This window comes from Chelonoidis abingdonii, chromosome 3 (genome assembly GCF_003597395.2).
Source record: "Chelonoidis abingdonii isolate Lonesome George chromosome 3, CheloAbing_2.0, whole genome shotgun sequence".
Classification (NCBI taxonomy): domain Eukaryota; kingdom Metazoa; phylum Chordata; order Testudines; family Testudinidae; genus Chelonoidis; species Chelonoidis abingdonii.
In genome coordinates, this window is record NC_133771.1 from 117678126 (window position 1) to 117694910 (window position 16785).

The 16785-nt window shown below is 40.2% G+C and overlaps 1 protein-coding gene across 5 annotated transcripts in view; it reads left to right on the forward strand.

The window, feature by feature from the left end:
- TAB2 (TGF-beta activated kinase 1 (MAP3K7) binding protein 2) overlaps positions 1-16785 on the forward strand; it is a 142855-nt gene that overhangs the window by 47669 nt on the left and 78401 nt on the right. The window contains exon 3 of one of the 5 annotated variants that reach the window (XM_032771779.2): positions 3337-3511. The exons of the other annotated variants lie outside the window; for them this stretch is intronic. The gene's annotated coding sequence lies outside the window, so the exon portion shown is untranslated. The remainder of the gene's footprint in view (positions 1-3336; positions 3512-16785) is intronic. 5 annotated transcript variants of the gene reach the window in all.

The following is a 16785-nucleotide window of genomic DNA, read 5'->3' on the forward strand; positions in this document are numbered from 1 at the left end:
CCCGAGTATACAAATTCCCACCCCTGACTTTAAACAATCCAGTTCTCTGATTGGTCCTCTGGTCAGGTGTTTGGTTACCCTTTCCAGGTAAAAGAAACTTAACCCTTACCTTACCTATCTACTTATGACAAAGGCTTTGAAATATTAATTCTTGCCTATATCAAGCATAGATTATAACTTCCAATTTTCTTTATACTTACTCTAGTTTTCCCTCATAAGGCTTCTTAGAGCTTTTAATGAAACCAGCAACTGACTGCTTGATTTCTGTTTTTTATGTAAAAACAGCCTCCATCAGATAGACGGCAAGATGCACTTTTTTCCAAAAGGTTTAACCATTTGAACAGCAAATAGCAATGTTAGTATTTGATTACTTGCTTGTATATATATCAAAAAGAAATAATTGAACAGATTACAAGTGATACAAGCTTAGCTATATACAGTGTCTTTCTGTCAGAATAGTTTCATATCACAAACACAAAATTTGTTATTCCAACCCGATCTCTTTGGGACTTTTCTCTACCTGGTTTTCTTTTCAGTCAGCCTCTGATGAACACTTACAATTTCTGTGGAACTGGCTGTCTGAAGCAGGTCCTGCCCATTTTGTTCTAATAGCAAATTCGCCTCTAACAATTTTTCCATTCTCAACTTTGACAGCTACTTTCTAAGATGCAGGGTACACTCAAGCTGATTCTATCTCCCTGATACCACTTTAGATGTTCCTTAGGGATTACTTTGGGTTTAGTTGTAGGACCCAACTGTATCCTGTACACCATTTTGTTGATTTGGATCAGTACTGTATAGGGTCCTTGCCAAGGTTTATCCACTTTAGGGCTCTTTTCCTTCTTTGTTCTATGGGACCAAATCAGGTAACCTCTTTCAAAAATTTCCCCATATGACCTTACATCATACAACCTTTTCAGTTAGTCGGAGGCTATCATCAAATTTTCCCTAGCAAAGATGTTAATGTGTTCAGTTTTCGGATTGTAGGGTTTCTGCATAATCCAAATAGTACAACTCCCATTGTTTCTCTTCAGGGACTCTATACAAAAAATTTGCTTGTGTTTTTAGCTCATGCCGCAACATGAAGAGTGCTGAGGTACACTTGTACGCTTTTTGACTGCTGTGCTATAATCTGTCAAAAGGAATGGGATATGCTGATCCCAGTCCCTTTGGTGCTGTTCTGCAGAAGTAGCCAGCTGACCCCCCCCCCCCCCCCGAGTCCTACTGAACCTTTCCACCATTCCTTCAGATAGGCATTGTGCTGGGTTGGCCAGAGTTTTGTGGATCCCTAGAATCTCACAAATTTGAAACGCTTTGGATTAAAAGTTTTTTTTTCATTTGTAATTCAACCGGGACCCCAAATCTGATGAACAACTCATGATTCCTAACCAGAAAGACTCTGACTGTTCTGCTGTTCCCATGTAAATGTATAGCACTGTGCTGGAACAGGTCCAATGGAAACTCTGGGAGCTCGCTCCCCCTCTTGTAGTTTTCTTCTGTGCTAGTATTTACCAGATCCAATGACTTGTGTTTCACAACTGCAGTTGCTTTTTTAAACTATTTGTAGTGTCAAATGTTCAGAAAACGAACAGGTCATAGGTCCTTGTTTCAGATCTACAAGAACTTTAGCAGCTAAGGGTATGTCTATACAGCAAAAAAACCAAATACAAACCCAAAACCACAGAAGCAAGTCCCTGAGGCTGGGTTAACTGACCCGGGCTCGTGCAGCAGAGCTAAAAATACCAGTGTAGACGTCTTGGATCTTGGGCTCCACTTTCAACCCAAACTTCCGTGTTGCTTTTTTATCCAAGAAGCAGAAGCCTGAGTCAGTTGAATAGGCTCTGAGACTTGCTGTCATGTTTGTTGTTTGCTGTGTAGCTGTACCCTAATATTGCCCTGAGACCCTGGGTCTCTGAAAATAGCTTTCACCCACTCCCCTCTTTCCTTTGTTGGAAATCTACCACAGCTTATAGCTGTAATAATGGTTCCTGTCTGAGTAACAGGACAGTTTGTTCACTGCAAACCAATTGCCTACAAATCATTTGGTTAACCTGGGCCATATCTGTCAAGGGAATTTCCACAGAATTGAATTGGTAAGGGCATGGCTACACTTGCAAATGTAGAGCACTTTGCGTTAAACCAACCTTTATAAAACGCAGTAGGGAAAGCGCTGCAGTCTGTCCACACTGACAGCTGCAAGCGCACTGGCGTGGCCACATTTGCTGCGGCATTGGGAGTCGTGCATCGTGGACAGCTATTCCACAGAGCACCTCTTCCCATTCTGGCACTGTGGCTTGTGGGAAGGGGGCAAAAGGTAAGGGGCATTCTGGGTCCTGTCCCAACACCCCATGATGCACCGGTTTGCATCCTAGCAATCCCTCTGCTTCTGTCCACAATTGGCACCGTCTTTCAACTTTGTTTTTGTATTGCGCACTCTTGTTGTCCCTGTGGGAATGAAGCCCGAACTGCTAAGGAATATGCTGATGAGTCTCACCAGCATATCACATTTGTCAGTCCAGTTATTCCTTAAGATCCAAAGTGACAGTGAGGACTCCAACGATGATATTGAGTCGAGTAATGCATACAATACGAGATTGCTTGCTTGTGGCATTCATGGACATGCTCACCACCATGGAACGGTGCTTTTGGGCTCGGGAAACAAGCACTGAGTGGTAGGATCACATCATCATGCAAGTCTGGGATGATGAGCAGTGGCTACGGAACTTTTGGATGAGAAAAGTCACTTTCATGGGACTGTGTGATGAGCTTGTCCCCACCCTGTGGCTTTACTGTGCAGAAGGAAAAAAGGGAAAGCAGCATTTTTAAGTAGTATGCTTGATAGTACTTTACTGTATTTGCTTTTTTGGAGGTCTCTGCTGCTGCCTGATTATGTATTTCCGGTTCCAAATGAGGTCTGTCATTGACTGGTATGTTCGTAACTCTGAGGTTTAGTGTACCTCCAAACTATGCCCTTTCAGCTTGATCTGTCTCCCCCGCCTATTTTCCAAACTGGCAGAAGGCTTTCATTAGACACTTGTGACAGTCTGTCTTGGCCAGCCTTAAATTCATAACAGTACTTCTTTGTATGGCCAGTTTTATCACAGTACCAGCATTTAACAGCGCTGTTCCTTTAATTTTTGCATTATTGCCAATTTCGCTTGTTTTACAAACCATATTTATCACTTGTTCCAATAATTCAATATGATCGTGAACCAAATTAGAATTCCCCTCTTTCGTCATACACATTAGACCCAGAGCTGTACTTACATGGTTTATGGTGACGAGCGTCCATCTTCCTCACTTGCAGCTGCTTCCTTTTCTGATTAACTGCTGCAGAAAAAGATTCAAGTTCTGTGGAAAATTCAACAGCACCTCAACATCTTTGTTGATTTTGATCTGCAAGTCCAGTTGAACATCTGTAATTGGTCCATTGCCAGACTATCCTAGAAGGCCTCAATGGTATCCGGATATGCCAGAAACACAAGTCTGCACAGGCCCTCTACCAGTTCAGGTGAGGTTCCTTCTCTCCTCCATTTAGACCTTAACTGTGCCCTGGCCACCTCAGATTGATGGCTAGTTCCAAATCTCATGTCTAAGGCTTGTTTTCCAGACCTAGCACTGTGTCGTTTCTGAGGGTAAATTCTGTAATGAAATCAGAGCTGGACCACCCATGTTGGCTGCAAATAACCCCCCTTTGGTTCCACCTCTCAGCCACTTGTTTGAGCTGTAATGTTGAATTGAGCCAAATAAAGCCTCCCAGGGAGTTTTTCCCCACAAAGATAATGGGTTTCTTTGAGCAATGTCCCTATTAGTGCCCCACTCTAGGTGCACTTGTGTTCCCTGCACCTTTGAATGGAGATTTCTCATAGGAGTGTCTGTTTGGCCCATATGTGTGCGCTACTCAAACTTGTGCTCCATGCTGGTATGTAGCACTGTGTGGGTGAACTGCCGTCAGTTCCTTCTGAACCACCTTGGCCTAAGATGGAGCCTTAGCAGTTGTCCACATTGAGTTTTACCTCAGCTATGTCCCCTTAGCTCTTTTATTAACTTATTATAGTTGTTCTTAGTAGTTATACGTAGTAGTTTTAGCTGTAATCATTAAAAAAATATATATATAGTTTCTCCCCTCATGGGAGTTCTACTTTACTGGGAGGACATTCCCAATTCTTCTAGTTTCAAGCGTTGCCTGTGGTATCAGGCAATCCTGGTGAACGATGGCCATTCCCCCTGCATCCTGTTGTCTCGTAGTATTTCATGTTTCCCATAAGTGCAACTTCAGTCTGGTATTAAAATCTAAAGCCAGAAAAAAAGGGAGATCAAACCTCAACTCCTCATGATGGAGAGTTCTTAGCGCTCAGTCTCTGATCCTGGCCTGAGGATCCCCCTATACGCCAGTCTGTGAGTAATTCCATTGCTTCTGATGTCTCTGAACCACACTCCTTGAAGACATCTAAGAGGAAGATGTCTTTCGTCCTGCGCTGTGTCACCCGGGCTGCATGGGAAAGCGGGGGGGATGGGGGGCTCTCTTCGGATGCTCACCCCGTCTCTTCCGCCGTCCTTCCTCGGCGGCTCCCAGAGCACTCTGCTGGTGGCGAAAAGCCCACCCAGCGGGGGGCAGGGTTCGTCTTGCTCTGTCTCATCCGGGCCACCTGGGAAAGCGGAGCATTACCTTTTCTTACCTAGTGCTGAAGAAGCCTGCTCAGGCTCCATCTGGACTCGCCTTGTAGTGGTCGAGTCATGATATCGTCAGCTCCCTCAACCATATTCACTTTGGTGTATGCCATGGACACGGTACCGACAACATTCGTGGAACTGCAAGAGTTTCACTTTTCCCGAGACCTTTCTGCATCCAAGGCACCCAACTCACCATTGCTTGGCTCCGATATACTCCTAGTTCTGAGGACTTACAGATCTCTGGATATTTGCCCTGTACCAGTGGTTTCACCAGTGGTTTCTTCCAGTGTCGCACCACTACAGAGTGATTTGAAAGAGGATGATTCTGATGAAGATCTTGCATCAGTCTCCCAAACGTCTGTGCAAGGCTCTCTCTTCTCCCTTCATATAGAAGCTCTTTCCCAGAGGTCTCTGAGAAGATTATCACTCATAAGAGACAGCCACAACCACCATTTCACTGATATGAACATCCATGGAGGCCTCCACCCATTCCCTGTGTACTACCTCCTTGGCCATATTGGGACTCTTGGACAGCCTGTCACCAGCAATTCTCTGTGACAGGTGGTTCTTGAGGCTCCAGAGAGAGACAACCATCATCACCCTCCCCCTCTACAAAACTAGAACCTAAGATGATTTTCTTCAGACTGCTGACTTGATTTTTTTTTTAAAGTCAAATTAACTTTAACTTAAAAGGCGTTTGACAGCGATCCTTAAAACGGTTCACTTGTTTGCTTAAAAATCAGCCAGTAGGCTTTCTGAAAGGTCTGTGGGATAAGGAAGAACCACAGTATATTAAAGTTTTTAATTAGTTTTTTCCACATGAGAAATGAACTACCACCTCATTTAACATAACTATAACTAAGTATTCATTTACAATATGGTGGTGACTTTTATTTTATGGAAAATATAGCCATTTCCATTCCTTGTTGGAAAGAGTCTGCTTTTTGAAGCAAATGGTGCGGGGGGGGGTTAATGAATTTTAAAAGTCCATCTTAAACAGATTTTTTTTCTAAATTTTCAGTAATTGATGCCAGTAATAACTCAAACTACGTGCCTCTTTTTTGATACATATAAATATTTTATCTTCCATTTACAAGATCCACAGTTACTTTAACCACTAGACTTTCAGAGTACCTGACCAAGACCTGTCAGTCACTGATATGGTAGAGTGTGGCTACCCAGACTGAAGAGCCTACTAGTTTTTCAAGTAGTAACATATGGTATTGAAGAGAGGATTTTTTTTATCCATACTGACACACACGATATTTTTGTTGCTGAAAAATATTGTCAAGAAATGAAGCTACTGCTGACGTAATTGGGGTTTACATTTTAAGTTCATTTAAAAATATTTAAGTTTCTTCTCCCTATTGATGCCTAGAAGAACCTTTTTTGTGGGTCAGAAAATGTTGCAAAATATGCCTGGGTCCCTCCCTACTTCCACTCTCTTCTCTCTGTCTCTATGCACACATTTCCCTGATTCTTCAACTGATTCTTGACTGCTGTTGTTACTTGTGAACATCCTGTTACAGAGCCTTGGGAAGCGGTGGGGGGGTGCTGTTTACAGAACAGTGAAACTAGCTATACAACAACTACTGTCAAATGCTCAGACTAGAGAAGAATGTAACTGTCTCTAATCTTTTCAGTTATAATCTAGAGGTGTTTTTCTTCTGTTTAGAACAGTAAGTGCCTGTACACCAGCACTGAGTGTCTTACCAGTTAAAATTACAAAACTAAATACAAGCTTTATGCAGCGGCTCTAAATACAAATTATACCCAGAGTCTCCTGTAACTGTCCTCAAAAGCCAGATAAAACAAACACCCTACAGAATGCTGTGAATGATAGCAAATCCAGCCAATTTTGGACGAAGGTTAGATGGTGTTCCTGAGGCCCATCTGGAGAGTACTCTGCCAGCAACACCTTACCCCTTATCCAGGGGAATCAGGCATCTGCATCTGTGCTTTTGTCTGTAGAAGTATATTACATGTGAAACACAACCTTATTTACGCTAGTCCCAATCTATTTGGGGCTTTGTAAATGGAAAAACAATGCCTCGACACCTATTTGGAAACTGTCAAGTAACCACTGAGATATCAGAGCACTGATTTTACATGCTTTCTTAGAATGTCCTGCTTACCAATCAGCTGACAGCTTTCTGTGCCAATTCAAGTTTCAGAATTGATTTAGGTGTAGACCCAGATGAAGTGTATTTCCTGTGTCACTTCAAGATTACACTATGTAATGGATTATGAGACAAGATCTATACCCGAAAGATAACGCTCTACCGTTTCAGTGTGAATGTTTCTTTTTGCCTGATGCATTTTGGTCAGAAGCATAATCAGCCTGGATTGATGACTTTAAATAATCAAGGAAACAAAATCAATGATACTTATTGGCTTAATTTAAATTCTTCTTTATTCTTTAAATTTCAACTTTTTTAAAAATAAAATACACTTGCTTTTTTTTTTTTTGCAAGTAGTACTTGGCTTGATGAGTTTTTCCCTTAAAGGAGCATGTGGAGAATAAAGAGTAGGTTTGGAGTTACTCTAAACTTTTTTTTATACCCCTTGTGGCTTCTTGTGACACACATACTCACCACTTGGTGAATGCCAGTGAAGGTGAAATTTAATCTTTGAACTACGTTTGGTAAATACTAGTTTTGTGGGAACAGCCTGTTCTGTCCGTCGGGGAGAAACACACTGCCAAAATGTAGGGTTTTTTCTTCTATCCAGTTAATTTTTTTCTCTTTACTTCAAACTGGTAAAGGGCAGATAAATGTTACCCAGACATAACAGCTTGCATATTAGTTTTAATTGTTACAAGACCTTGGTCAGTGGGTTTTCATGTTATAACTATTTTAAATGGTTGGCTAGTAGTTGCTTTGAGAAAATGTTTGGATAAGATGCTCTGGCAAAACATTCTGTAAAATGTGGTCAGTCAAACACTAAAATCCGATGCCCATAGCCTGCTGCTGCTTTGCAACAGTTAGAATGAATACTTTTCTAAAGCTCAGTTATGTGACTGGAATAGAACAATGTGTGTTCCATTTGGAAGCAGATTCACAGTTTTAAAAGGCACCAGTTTCTAATTTTTTTTTTTTTTTGAATACATTGTGCTTTAGCTAGTCACACACAATTTATTTTACAGTGAAGGTTCAGACTGCTTGTTAAAATCTGTTCAGATGTTCAATCTATTTTTCACCTACATGGAATATAAATGGGAGTTTGGCACCTAACTCACTTGAGGTGCTTTTGAAAATTTCATCATAAACTCTTACGTTGGCAGTAAAAAAAATTTTCCTATGAAGAAGGTCATGAATGGAGAAGAGTGGATGATAAGACAAAGAACTGTTTGACAAAATGCTTAGTATAAATCCAGGGACCAGCTTCTCTTGCGGAAAGGAACAAGCTTTTTAGCTACACAGAGCTGCTCTTCAGGCCTGGGCATCCGAGGACCTAAATAACCTAGATCTGAAGGAAGAGCTCTGTGTAGCTCAAAAGTGTCTCTTTCAACAACAGAAATTGGTACAATAAAAGATATTACTTCATCCACCTTGTAGCTATGTTGATCCCAGGATATTAGAGAGACAACACTGCCAATAGTGTAAATCCATTTGGAACACACTTATTTTGAGGAGTGCTTGCCAAACTACAACAAAGCCTTTATAAAGCAGGTCTCTGATCAATACAAGGATTAATGAACCAAATCAAATACTTACATTTTGTAAATAAATTCTACTAGGTAAAACATTGAAATATAAACTTTCTGTGTGGTGGGGTGGAAAGGAGTTGGCTTAAGTCCTCAACTGAAATGTGAGTTTGAGTTCCAGACAGTTAAGAATTGTGGTAACAGGAGGAGTATAGTCATAATGACAAACAGCAGTTGTCCAGACATATCCATATCACAGCTTCTGGTTTTGATATCAAACAGAAATTCCAGTGGAGAGGGTACAATAGTTTGTTTCTCCTCTTTCTTCTCTTGCCCAAGGCAACACCTCATGAATTCTGAACAAATAAACCTCCCTATACGATAACTGCTGCTATTAATTTTAATCCCTTGAGTGATGACAAACTTCTAAACAGGATCACTGATTTTACCACAGTAGTGCAGACTTTAGTAACACATGGCACTTAGCATATAGTTGTAAGGTCATACAGGTGACTGCATATACTTTGTTCATAGGGTACTGAAGAAGTTAAACTCCAGTTATTTATTTTACTCTTAATCTATGGGGATGTTTTAAACTGGTAGCGACATGCACACTTGTTAAGAATCGGGTCGGTGGGTCAGATCCAGCCCAGTTTGATAGTGACCAGAAATGTTTGCCAGTTGATGGCTATTAGGCAGCCTGTGTGCAGTAAGTTGTTCTTAGTTCTGTTCTTAATGGATAGATGCATAAATCTCATTGTGTTCTGCCAGTTGACACAGGCATTGAGGTTGGCATGATTTGCTTTTCCACAACCATTCCCATATGTGTTTTTTCCACCACCTTTGTATGGAACGCTTTTTCTGAGTTGGTACGACCACTGTCAGATCTGTACTTTGGTGTGTGTTATACTTTAACCTCTAGATGACACTCTCTCCCATAGCCAGTAGAGGAACACAGGAATCCTAATTCCCAACATTTTTTCTTCTCTCCAGCAAATAGTTGTGTAAACCATTGATAGTGTTTTGCTTCCCCCTCTACTAGTTGTTCACATAAGCATCTGCAATGGTCAGATAATCGTTTTGCTCAAGTAATGGAGAACTGTGGTGTGGATCTAAAAGTCCTAGGTTCAGACACTGCTGACACCTATGTGGGGAATATGATTCCACATGATGTAGTTGTAGTTGCATTTTTTTAAAGCAGTACATTAAAAGATTGTCTAGGTTTGAAAGTCAAGCATTCAAAAGCTTGGAAGTGCCAGAGATATGATTGCCAATACAAGCTTAATTCATCTCCCTATGTATATATATTAAAATGGTATTAGTTTTGCAGGGCTCCTACCTTGCCCAGTGCAATACACGTGATGGACAGTGAATGAGGAGGGGACTTTAAGAAGAGAGATTTTTCTTCTGTGTTTTGAGACCAGAGTGGGACCTAAGAGAGCTCAATTCTGTTCTTGGTTCTGCTAGATTCCTATGTAATGTCAGGAGTATTATGCATATGTGTACGTGCACATACTGCTACCCACCAGTGGGCTGAATGAAGGCATCATTAATTTTGACCCTTCCTAATTTGAGTGCTTGGCTTTGCAACCTTAACATTCTTTTACATAGTTGTGTGTGTGTGTAATATATTTACAAGAGTTGCTTCATTCGCTCTGGAAATAGATAACTGCAGCAGAATGCAGCAATTTTTTAATACTGCACAGCAGTTTAGGATAAGGGTAACAACATCTGAAACCATAAGTGAATTTTAAGTAAATAGTAATCAATTACTCAGGTTGCAATTTGGCTATGTCATGAAGGTTTAACCTTCCTTAAATTCTATGAGACTTTCTACAACTGTAAAAGCTTATCTCTGTTGCCTGCAGCACGCTAATGTTTCTTGGAGATCTCGTCCCCAGGTACTGACTAATGCTGATCTTGGTTTGCTTGTGAGATCTAAGCAACATTTGAAGTGCGATGGCTGCATGCTACCAATTCATTAATTCCTAGAAAGTTCTTTCATAGTAGGTTTGAGAGATGCTGGTAGGACAGTGTGTGCAAGCTTGCGTTACAACTATTTGTGGTATTCCAGTTCTGTGGATAAAGCAGAAGTGTGCTTAACTGCAAATTTCTGTAAATCCTAGGAAGTTAACTTTAGCAACACATTTCCCAAGAACAATTTTGTACTAAAACATTTTGTCCTGTACATTTTTTTTCTACAGTGTTCTGTGCCGCTCTGGTCTGTGGGTAGTTATTTTGTTTGTTTTTGTTTTTTTGCAGCAGGTTTTAAAGCCTAATTTCTTGCTGTTGGAATAAGTTTTTCAGTCTATTTCTGGCAAATTTGGTTTCACTACCAGAGAGCACAGAATAAAATGCAGAGTAGTATTGGTGAGGGGATAACAAGAGAATGGAAATCTGAAAGCAGTGCAGCCGAAGGGAAGTAGGTGATCCTGTAAAGCAGAGAGATAAAATAGTGGAAATAGATTTTATTTATTTTTTTATTATTATTTCACTTGTTAAAATGTATCATGGTACTATAGCAAACACACTTAAACATGTTTTTACAGCAGTTTTATTATGGAGCAAGCTGGGAACAACTTCTGTGTTTAGGTTTCTTAACACTTTCTGTTATAAAAGATTCTTAGGACTGTTGTTTATCACTTTGTAACAGTTGACCTCCATTGTTTACCATAAGCCTTTTAAATTCGGTAATGAGAGTGTCTTTGGGCTGGAGACATGCTTTAGGCTTGTCCAATGAAATGCCATTCAGGTTCAGCCGAGTTGTAAACTTAAAATCACAGTTTCCCTTTTGTTACTTGCATGACTCTCAGAAATTTTGGCAGTGTCCCAGAATAATAAAGAACTTTCCAAAGAGCTAGATTCGTGATGCTGCTGCTTTAGCAACACTAGCAGATACTGTACTGGGATTGTCTAGAGGTTTGGAGTAGGTGGAGATTCCCCATAATTACCTTCTCCCAGACTCTCCACATGGCCCCAGTGGCCTATCCCCTGCACTCTGGAGGCATTAAATAAGACAGGAACTCCCCCCCAGCTCCCAAAGGGGGGAGAGGTGGGACAGGCTCCTTCTCAACCACTCCTCCAGTCTGAGCACATGGCCCCAGAAGCCAGTTTACTCTGGGGCCACCACATAGGGCAAGATCTTCCCAGCTCTCTGGGGGCGAGGAAGAAACTTGGGCTGGTCCACTGAACACCTACCAGATCCAGCACATGACCCAAGTGGCCCCACCTTCTTTGGGATGACAGTTTGCTGCTGTTGCCACTAATGTAGTTAGTTCTGTACCTCAAATGGTAGAATCCTGTGCGAAGGACATGGGAGACCCGCCCGTAATGTTTTATTAATATTATATATTCCATCTGTTTTGATTTATCATGGTTTTACAGTAAGCATACAGGGGACTAATTCAAGAAGGGGTTAGTTGCATTTAGGCAGGAGGGGAGATAAAACTTGATAGCCTGCTGCTTCATGCTAGTATCCATGCCTTTATGTGAGACACCTAAACTGGGACTCTCAGGGTTCCACCCAGAGAGAATTGAAGGCATGCAGGGCCTGTCACCTGAAAGGGTGCATGCACACAGGCTAGAAGAGGGTTCAAAGGTGCAGTTAGCCTGTAACTGTGACACATGCGTGAAAGGCAGATGGTAGAGTTTTATGTAATAAAATCTGTTTTTTTTTTTTTGTTTTTTTAGAAACTAGTAAATTGCATAAAAATTTACTTTAAAAGAAGGCTATTTAGGGCACAAAGTCAAACATTTGAAAGTCAAAGGAAATAACAAGATTTAGCGTTGCCAATGCAACCTTAATTGTGCCTCTTGTGCGTATGCATTCTGACAGTTTTAAATTACATAGCGTTTTTTCTACAGAAATACGGCCTGATTCAGTACACAGGATGGATGCACATAATGGAACAAAAGTTGCACAGGCAATCTTAAATCTGGTATTGCTTATGTTTTTGAGTGCTTGCCTTTGCAACCCAAATAACTTTCTTTTAATGTTTTGTATGTAATTATAAATTTATATTGGTTTGTAGCTGTACCCTCACAAGTCTGTCATATTACAATATGCTTTTACCTGAGAATGAATTTTTGTCTGGCAATTAAAATTCATTCTAACATGTAACACCCTAAAGGCTTTGATTCCAGTTTATCTAAAATAGATCCTGTGTGGTGATATCATAGTTTTGATAACTTATGCACTTACGTTGGTAATCAGTGTCACAGGTCAGAGCGACTGCTCCTTATTTCCCCCTCTGTGGTCCAGCAGGGACACCCACTTTTAGGCTTTCGGCTCTCCAGCCATCACCGCTCATGGGCAGAGACACATGTCTCTCTGCATCCTAACCAAGATCTTTTTTTAGGCTGCAGTTCTCAGCCAACACTGTTGTTTCTGCAAGCCAGATGGTCTGAGTGGCTAGTGTCTGCACTTTGGTTTCTCACCAGAGGCTATAAACAGTGCAGTTGCCCACAGTTATAAGTTACCATGCAGCCCTTTATAAGCAAGCACATTTATTCTTAAGGTGATAGCATTATAGAGAAAATTTTAAAAATAATAGAAGGACCTACAGGCATGCTAATAAACTTACCAGAGATCACCCCTCAATTCCAACCAAGAGTAAGTAACATTTTGCAAGGTTTACATTTGGCCACAACTCCTCCCTAGGGAAGTTACATATAATACATAAACTTTTCATTTAATACAATGGACTTCAAAAAATACTTAATTCAATGAGATTTTTCAACAGTGTTTGAGTAAATTGCACCATCTGTCACAACCAGCACTCTATATTGAGTCTGTCACTTTGTCAGCAGTACTGCTTCTCCTTACGGCTTTAATGTGAGGAAAATATATAAAAAATACTGCATATTAGTATTTAATATAACTGTTTAGCTGCAGTGAATTAAGAAGTTATGATTAGTAAATTATTTAAAATATTGAAGAACAGTGTTTAAAGTTATACTACTGTCATTAACATATATCCATAATATGTTGTCTCAGAGCTATTTTTCTGGCATATAAACCATGAAAATAAGGTCAGTCTCTCAGCTGTTTGAAAGAATGCCTGTCCTCACGTTAGACTTGAGTTTTAAAAAGATGAACCCTATTTATGTTGCCTTAGGACTATGAGAAATTGGTTTCCTATACTCATCCATCGCAGTATTATGACATCAAAAATGAATATTCCCGCTGTAATGACCAACAGTGCCAAAGTGATTTATTGTCTAGGCTGAGGATGCACCTCCACGGAGATGGAGGATAAAATGGAAGAATAATTTTGAAACTAAGTAAAGATAATGGACGTGTTTTTATCAAATAAAAGGTAACTTTTTCCTCAGAAAATCTTTTTCTGTTCCTATAAATTATCCTTTCCCAAAGGAGGAAGGAGATGCAGCTCATGAATTTTTCATATATACATATTTTCAGTTTAAAATAAACAGGTTTCATTTTCCCATTTCAGGAGCCTCATTTTTTGAGTTGGACTGTTTTTGTATTGTCTGTGCCTAGCAAACCTTTTGTCATTTTTTGTTGTAGTAGTTCCCAAAATGTGCTTGGAATATAGAGAAGGAAGATTCAGTGCCTTCCCTTGAGAACCTGACTCTCTGTAGAGGCAGGTTGTTATAAAGCACATTAGACTGCGTTCTGGCTTCCATCAAGATAATTAATCTCCTGATTTAAAAAAAAAAAAAAAGATAAATTCTGAAGACCATATTATTTTGCAGATTATTGGGGGAGTTTTGGGGATCTGGAGAAACAAGGATTGTCTTTGACTTCAGTTTTCATTTGGGAGTTAACTTTGTTCACTAAACATTTTAAATGCTGTGATACTTTTTTAGTTTGAGGAAGTAGAAAAGGTGCCTTAGTCTCAGTGCCACAGCTTGCCTTGCTCCAACTGGCAGTGAGTGTGTGCTTTTTGAGAGGGATTTAAATAGTCCAGACGTTCTGTGTAATATGGGTCTTGCAGTTTATTGCAGCACATTAATATTTATACTGCTACATAACTTAGCTTGTGAGTTAGTTTAATAAATATAAATGCAAAAAAAACCCTACTTTTGGAGAAGACAAGCCAGTTAATATAAAATCTTCTTTGAATCCTAACTGAACTTGTACTTTTGTATAACAATTTTATGGTATCAATGTGACACTAAAGTGTCATTTAGAAAAATAAGCATCTTAATTAAGATAATTTGTTAGATTTTATGAACAATCTGCAAACCCTTTTTTGCAGTGGTTTTCAGCCTGTTGTCCGCGGACTCCTGGGTGGATCCACAGACTGTCTAAGATTTCTAGAGGGGTCCTCACTTCCATTTGAAATTTTTTAGGGGTTCGCCAATGAAAAAAGATTGAAAACCACTGTGCAAGTGGATAAAGACGTTCTAGGAGATTAAAGTGCTGCATATATTTAATTGTTGCAAAAGAAATGGCTAAGGGACCATAAAACTATTTCTGAAAAAAGTGTGTGTGTGTGAGAGAGAGAGAGAGAGAGAGAGACTGCCAGAGTTTGCTGCAAACTAAGCATTTCTTTATAGAATCTGAAGGGGGAGAAAAATATTAAGGGGAGGAAATTACTGACATCGTACATTTTAAAGGCAGTCGTCATCAGTTCCTGAGGAATTTGAGCTGTAGCGTTTCAGGTACTTCTGTGACAGTGATTGGCCTTACAACCACCCTCTGTCTATCTCTGTGTATATAGCTGAAAAGTTGCTATTTGAACCACTAGAAGTACTGTTGCACTTTTGTTGGGTATCCACACTAGCATTGCTTTGTGGATTCCTTCCCCACAGTTCCAAGTGTAGTTCAACATAGCAGTAATTTCTGGGTAATGTAGGCTTTCTGAGATTCTTAGGGAAGTTTTGAAAAAGTGCCATAAGTTATTGGTGCTGGCATTGCTTTCCAATTCTCTACTCAAAATGGAGGGTGAGGATAAGGTGAATGCTCAGCTCTTACTCAACAAAAAGGTTTTCCGCTGGAGACTTTGAAAAGCAGTGTCTAAGGTGCTTTGGTAGTGTAGTAGAGCATGTTACAGAAGCACCTCCAGAAAATGGGATGAGCTGCATGCAGAGAGAGTCATGCAGTGGTTCTTTTTATCTGAGTAGACAACTGTGTGGTGTTTCTGGATAATATACAGCAGGTAAAATGCCACTATTGCTAGGATCAGACCACAAGCAGAGACTGCTGGACATAGTTGCTCTTACGATCTGGGATAAACAGGAGAGCATGTTACCTGTAGTGACTCCTGTCTCTGCACTTTGCTTTCATTAGTGGAGGTTACACAAGTTCTGAGACCCAAAATCAGCATGAGAATATAACATTCATTTTTGTACTGCAAACTTCACAAGTTTAAAAACTGAGGTGTTTTAGAAAATACTGTTCTGAAAAGGCTTTTCACAAAATACCACTACAGTCTATCTTTCCAGCTCTGTACTAAAACAAAGATAACTCAGTTTCAACCATTTTTGTGCAGAGTGGTTTGAAAAGTCCACATAAGTTGCAGAAGAGAACACTGTGTATTGGGGGGAACAAATTAGGTTGCTACGGAGGGTGCTGAGCAATACATTTTCATATATTTCATATATATCCTGGCTTCAAGTTTTCTTGATCAAAAGTATGTATGACAGTTCTTCCTGGTAGGTAGGTGCTCCCCATGTAGGCTTCTACAGCAGTATAGAGCTGGGACAACCTCCTTTAAAGATTCACCGGAACTTCCCAATGAAGAGGCAGGAATAGATAGTTTCTCATGAGCTTTCTGTGTCTTATGCTCTTCTAATTCTTGGCCTCTGCAATGAGAGGAGAAGGGGGTACCCAAAGATCAGCTCAGCTGTCTATACTTCCATTTCTCTGTTCCCCAAAGCTCTCTCCCATTCACCAGTCCAAGAGCTGTGATGGTTTTGTAAGGAAACTAGGCTGCACTTTCTCACCAAGTGTATGCATAGATCCATAGTTGCATTGTACGTTAAAAGGGACATAATTAGTTTTCTGCACTGTTTAGCTGAGAGAGTTTCATGTTTAAAAAGCTTTAGATATTGGACATGGACTGTTGCTTGGGCATAGATTTTGGCAGAAGGCTCATCAAAGACTTGTCAGAGTAACATTTGTAAAAGGAAACAAAGTACTTTTCTTACAGCATGCTTCAGTGGTTGCAAGAATTGTCTGTCTCTTACTGTTAAGAATTTCTGAGCACCTGTGTATTCCTTGTCACTTTTCCTTTCTGTCGTCTTAACATATGATGAGGAAGTGCTTTCACTTAGAAATTGAAGATTTGTACTCTTAGCGGTAAATTTCACTTCTCAAGTGAGGGCACATCATGTGCTCTCATCTCACTTTGTGTTTCTGGAGATGCTCTTAGCAAAGCTGAGAATAAGTAACCATTGTTCAAGTTTCTGACTCCTGTTGGCGCTGGTGGTTGTTACTTTATCCAAATTAAATTTATTTTTTCAGCTTTACCTTTCCTTCCGGCTGGCTCTGAATG